The following is a 6,000-nucleotide window of genomic DNA, read 5'->3' on the forward strand; positions in this document are numbered from 1 at the left end:
AACATAGGGGAAAAGCTTCATGGCATTGATCTTGGCAATGGTTTTTCATATATGACACCAAAAGCAAAGACAACAAAAGAAAAAACAGACAACTGGGAATAGATCAACTAAAAAGCCTGATGGAAACAATTAACAAAGTGAAAAAGCAACCTACAGACTGGAGAAAATATTTGCAAACAATATATATGATAAGGAATTAATACCCAAAATATACAAGAAACTCAACTCATTACCAAAAAACAAATAAGCTACTTAAAAACTGGGCAAAGGAATTGAACAGACATTTCTTCTTTTTTAAATTTTATTTATTTATTTGACAGACACAGATCACAAGTAGGCAAAGAGACAGGCAGAGAGAGAGGAGGAAGCAGGCTCCCTGCTGAGCAGAGAGCCCGATGCGGGGCTCGATCCCAGGACCCGGGGATCATGCATGACCTGAGCCGAAGACAGAGGCTTAACCCACTGAGCCACCCAGGCATCCCTGAAATTGGCATCTTGAAGAGGTATTTATACTTCCAAATTGACTGCAGCATAATTCACAAAAGCCAGAATATGGAGACAACCTAAATGTCCACCGGTGGGTAAATGGATAAAAAGATGGGATACACACACAGGTATACTATTTAGGCTTCAGAAAGGATCTCCTTCCACATGCAATAGCATGGTTGAAATTTGAGGACCTTATGCTAAGTGAAATAAGCAAATCAGAGGAAAAATACTGCATTTTTAAAAAAAGATTTCTATTTATTTATTTCAGAGAGCAAGAAAGAGAGTATGAGTGCTGGGGAGGAACAGATGGAGAGGGAGAACCAGACCACTCCCGCTGCCCCCAACTAAGCAGGGAGCCCAATGTCGGGCTTGAAGGAGGGCTTGATCCTAGGACCGCAAGACCATGACCTGAGCAGAAGGCAGATGCCTAACCAGTTGAGCTACCCAGGTGCCCCTGCATGATGCCATTTATACGAGAAACACAAAGCAGTTGAGTGTAGAGAATAGAATGGAGCTTTCCAAGGGTCCCAGGGAGGGGAAATGGAGGGTAGTTATTCAACTGTTTTAAAGTTTCAATTACGGGGGGTGCCTAGGTGGCTCAGTGGTTTAAAGCTTCTGTCTTCAGCTCAGGTCATGACCCCAGGGTCCTGGGATCGAGCCCCGCATTGGGCTCTCTGCTCAGCAGGGAGCCTGCTTCCCCCCTCCTCTCTCTCTGCCTGCCTCTCTGCCTACTTGTGATCTCTCTCTCTGTCAAATAAATAAATAAAATCTTAAAAAAAAAAAGTTTCAATTACGTAAGATGACTAGGTTCTAGAGATCTGCACCGTGCCTGTTAACACTGCTGTATTGTACACTTTAAGACCTGTGAAGAAGGTAGATCTCATGTTAAGTGATCTTGGCCCAAGTTTAAAAAAAAAAAAGTGGGGGGGAGGTTGCTGGATACATCATTTGTTCTTAAGGAAACGGAAAATAAATCCCTGGATGAGAAGAGAAGCGACAATCCCTTTGGGGCCCGCACTATGCTCATCAGTCTGTGCGTGACGTCATCAAGACAGAAACCACAGCTCAGAGTATTTCAAAACAGACACTATGAGATCAACATTACGAGGTTTCAGATATTATGGATGAAGAAATGGAGAAAAGTCACGTGTCCAAGTTGCCCAACTAGTGTTCTACAGCTTGGAGCGTAATGCCAAAACCCTCTGCTTTTAAAAAAACCACGCTTACTGCCTCCTCATCATGGAAACAAGGTTTTAGAGGTGCTCTCTGGTGCTAGCTCCCCTCCCCCACGTTTCTAATTGGGCTGATAGAGAGATAGAGATTGAGTGTCAGTGGGTGAGCATTTATGCTGCTCCGGGTTCTCCTTGGTCAAATGCCATCACATGAAAAGTATGAGGTGTTGTCCCAGGAATAATTGGCCACCCAGAGGAAGAAGGAAAGCTGTCTTGCTTCTAGGAGCCCAGGATAGGCTCTTCTGGATTCCCCTGGAAACTCTTTAGCAGGAAGTGTCTTTGGCACATTTTCTATTCCAGAAAGATTGCTGCTAAAATTATCTGTGTTAGGAATGTGACAGAGTTCTGGCCCCTGAGAATTTGGTATGGAAATAAACAGCAGAACTGATTATCTCTATTCAAACTTAAATAAAACCTCATGAAGAGCTCGGCCAATCCCTCCCCCACCAGCCCCACCTCATCTCTGTGATTTTTGGAACATCCATTACAACGGGCCTTTTTCTCTTCCTCTTCTGTCTCCTCCTCCCCCAGATCACGGCCCTTCTCTCCCAGCTCTGTGCTGCAAATCAGCAAAAACCCCCAAGTCTTTCCCAAATGTCCAGCAGCTAGTGAATGAAACCCCAAAGGTATTTCCAGCAAACCTCCTCCTTCCGAAATTCTAAAAAGTGTGTACAAATTCAGAACTGTAATCAGGGTGATTAGGATTCGTCTCTGCTTTGCTCATTCAACTATGTTGCAAGAGCCATTTGATGTCAAGTAGAGTTTTTAGTTTTCTCCCCACGCCCACCCCAAGTCTTTTATCTTAAAACCAGGAAGTCACATTTTTGCCAGCCAATGATGAACTGTAACCACAAAAAGTTGGAGATCGGTTCAAAGCTCAGGACTCATGAGAGGCCTGAGTGTGTTTTAACCTTGGCCGCAGGCATTCCACAGTCACTCGGGGGGAAGGCATGTCCACGGGTGCTGGTGGGGGCAGCAGTGTTACTGGCAACATGGTTGGGGGGATGGTCTCACAGTCTGAGGAATATGCGAGCAAAGCAGCCTCATTCTGGGAGGTGCTGTACAGGACTGGAAGAGGAGTTACTTTCATTTTCCACTCGGATGTCGTGGTGGAAAGAATCAGTCAGGAACCTCTCCTTCTCTCTTTGCTGCCTCTCCCTGAGCTCAGCTGTAGAAACAAGGGTGGTAGTTCTTCCTCGTACACTGGGGAGAGAAACCCAAGCCATCTGAAGTGTTCACTGTAAACACTCGAAATTGAGTGGGGAAGGCCCCCTCCTTGGTGTCATCCCCTCCTATGTCACTTCCTTTGCCCCCAGTCTTTATCTTTCCCTAACACAAAACAGCTTGAATTCCCAAGGCATATTTGTGGCTTTTTTTGTCTTCCTTAGAGCCTTTGTACATGATCTGCCTCTTCCGGGACCTTTTCTCTGCCCCTCAAGTCTTCCAGAAAGCACCTTGATATTCCTCTGACTACTCCTGGAGCATCATCTTTTATGCAAAGACTTACATGAAAAGGATATCTATCTTGGTCTCCGTCCCTCTCTTTCTCCATCTTCTTTGACATCACTGGAAAGAGGTCTTTGCTCCACAATTCCACTTCCCTGTTTTGTGTATCGATGTCTGGTAGTGCTGTTCAAAAGGATTATCAACCTCTATGAGTCTGCTTAGCCTTCCAGACCGCTGTTATCCGATAGAACTTTCTGCTGTGATGGAAATGTTCTACACCTGCAATATCCAGTATGGTGACTACTAGTCACATGAAGTGTGGCTGGTGCCCTTGAGGAACTGAATTTTTAATTTTACTTAATTTTACTTAAGTTAAATGTAAATAGCTGCACATGCTGTATTGGACAGCACACTGTAGACTGTGATCTTCTTGATGATAAAAACAACATATTACTTATCCCCTGTGCCTGGCACACAGTAAGGGCTCAGTCACCATTTGCTGAACTCAATTATTGTGTATACTTATGACAATAATCCTGCCAGGCAGATATTACTAACTCTAGTAGTTTCATCTTTATACACAACACAACACAACAAAACAACAGCAAAATGTAGTTCAGTGAAGTTAAGGGATGTAGCCAGGATTGGAACCACAATGTGTTTAAAATACCCCCCCCCCACCCCCATTCTTTCTGATTCCATGGGCAGGGCTTTGGTACTTGGTACATTTGTATGTAAATGGTTGTATATACAAGATAGGAGGAGGCAACATTTTATAGAATAGTTAATTGTCTCCATACAATTAGACATGCAAAGACTTGCTTGTAGAAAAGGCAATGGAAAGAAAGAAAGAAAGAAAAAAGGCAAGTTGGCTTATTCTTAATGTATCTTAGTACCGTGCACACATTTAAAGGATAGATTGGCTAAGTAGATTTCTTTTAAAAGAGGAGGGTATCATAAAAGAAAGGTTACAACAGCCAACAAATTGGGCAGCTGGTGAGCAATTTGTGATTGTTAACTTTCCAAAGTTGATAGCCTTGGAGTTTGACAGTTGAAGAGCAAAATGGTGGGGGTAATGCTGCCATCTACTGGTGACCATCGCAGTTAGCTGGTATTTCAAGATGTGAGCAAACAGTCCAGATGCTGCAGGATCCCAGGTATCAATTTTTTTTTTTTAAATTTATTTCTTAGCCTTATACCTGAAAAATAGCTTCAGAATTATTCTAAACTTGAAGGAAAAAAATCACCATCCTTCACATTTTTTTTTCGTTTTTGTTTGCAAATAAATACAGCCCCCTGGGGTTTTCGGTTCTTCCTCATTTAGCTGAATTGCCTGCTGGTACAAGCCGGTAATAGTTTCAGCTGGCTGTTCTCTGATTCACATTCTCGCTCCTGATGAATGACTGTATCAGGCTGCATTCTAATGGGATTACCCATCATCACAGACCACAGTCAGGTCTTACAGAATTTCTTCTTCCCTGCCACAAGTCTGTTTCTAGATCAGTGTTGAGGGCTATACTTGAAGACAGGGAGTTAGGGCAAACTTTGGGATTTGATGATAGATCTGAGTCAGATACTGGTAAGAAAAAAAAAAATCTTGAAGAAAATTCCAATTATAACCAATGCGGAGAGATTAACCCATACTCTTTGTCAGAAACCAGAACTCATGCTGCTCATTTTCATCAGCCATAAATGCCCAAAAGGCAATATGGAAATGGAATTTTGATGTTCAATAAGTTGGATTCTCTACAGAGGGATCTAGACTCTATCTGATGATTTTCTAGTAAGAATCACACTGTCCTTGCATGTTGAGGCAGTTGGAAGTAAGGGAAGCGATATGAGCCTGGAGAAATAGGTGAAGAAAGGAAAAGAAGCACTTATACCAACTTGGCTTCACAGATTATATACATACATATGAATTTCAATGGACTTGTAGTAACTGCTGGTAGGAAGACCATCCTCTGATCTCTGTCTTCCAGGACCTAGCTGTTTCACTGGGTTATTGCTTAATATTTGAGCTTCTAACTAGTCTTTGCTCTAAACAGCAACTTGGATATACCCTACCAGAGAAGAAATGCATTGACACGGATTCATTAATTCATTGACTTATTCATTCAACAAATATCAAGCCCATACTATTTGATGCATTAATAAGGACACAAAACAGAATGAGAAATGGTCCCTATCTTCAAAGGACCCACTGTTTTATCTTACAATATCTTGCATATATTGTATGCTCCGTACTATGTTACACATTTTATAACTACTCTATTAGTTATTCATTTGTTCAACAATGTCTACTCAGGGTCTACTCTGTGTTGGGCATTTTGCTGAGGGCAAAGATGAAATGATATAGAAGGTGGATATGGTTCCTGGCCTCACAGATACTTGCTGCCTTTGGGGAAAGTCAGAAAAGTAAACAAAGAAACATGGTGTGTTTAACTTCTGCCATTCCTTTTGGCCTCTTAGCATTCGACTTGCTTTCTGTATGGAGAAATACCTTATCGTTCTGGAAGGAGCAAAGACCCCATTTAACTCTAAAAACTAAAAACGCTGGGTATTTTTTTTTCCCAGCAGCACTTGCGGCTACGTTACGGGCATGCGACACAACTTTTGCCAATCAGATAACACCTTGCTAAATTTTGAGTCAGTTCTGCCTCAAGGAGGAGACAGGGCACATTATTTCTCTGATGGTGGCAGTGATGGGGTTAGCATTGTCCGCATCAAAATCCCTCAGAAGCAGAGTTTCAGCTACTTTTATTTATTTTATTTTTTTGCTGCTTTCTTTTCTCCAAATTCACCAGCTTTTCCAGTGATGCTGGAGCCTCGTATT

The sequence above is a fragment of the Mustela erminea genome, chromosome 1 (assembly GCF_009829155.1).
Source record: "Mustela erminea isolate mMusErm1 chromosome 1, mMusErm1.Pri, whole genome shotgun sequence".
Lineage (NCBI taxonomy): Eukaryota > Metazoa > Chordata > Mammalia > Carnivora > Mustelidae > Mustela > Mustela erminea.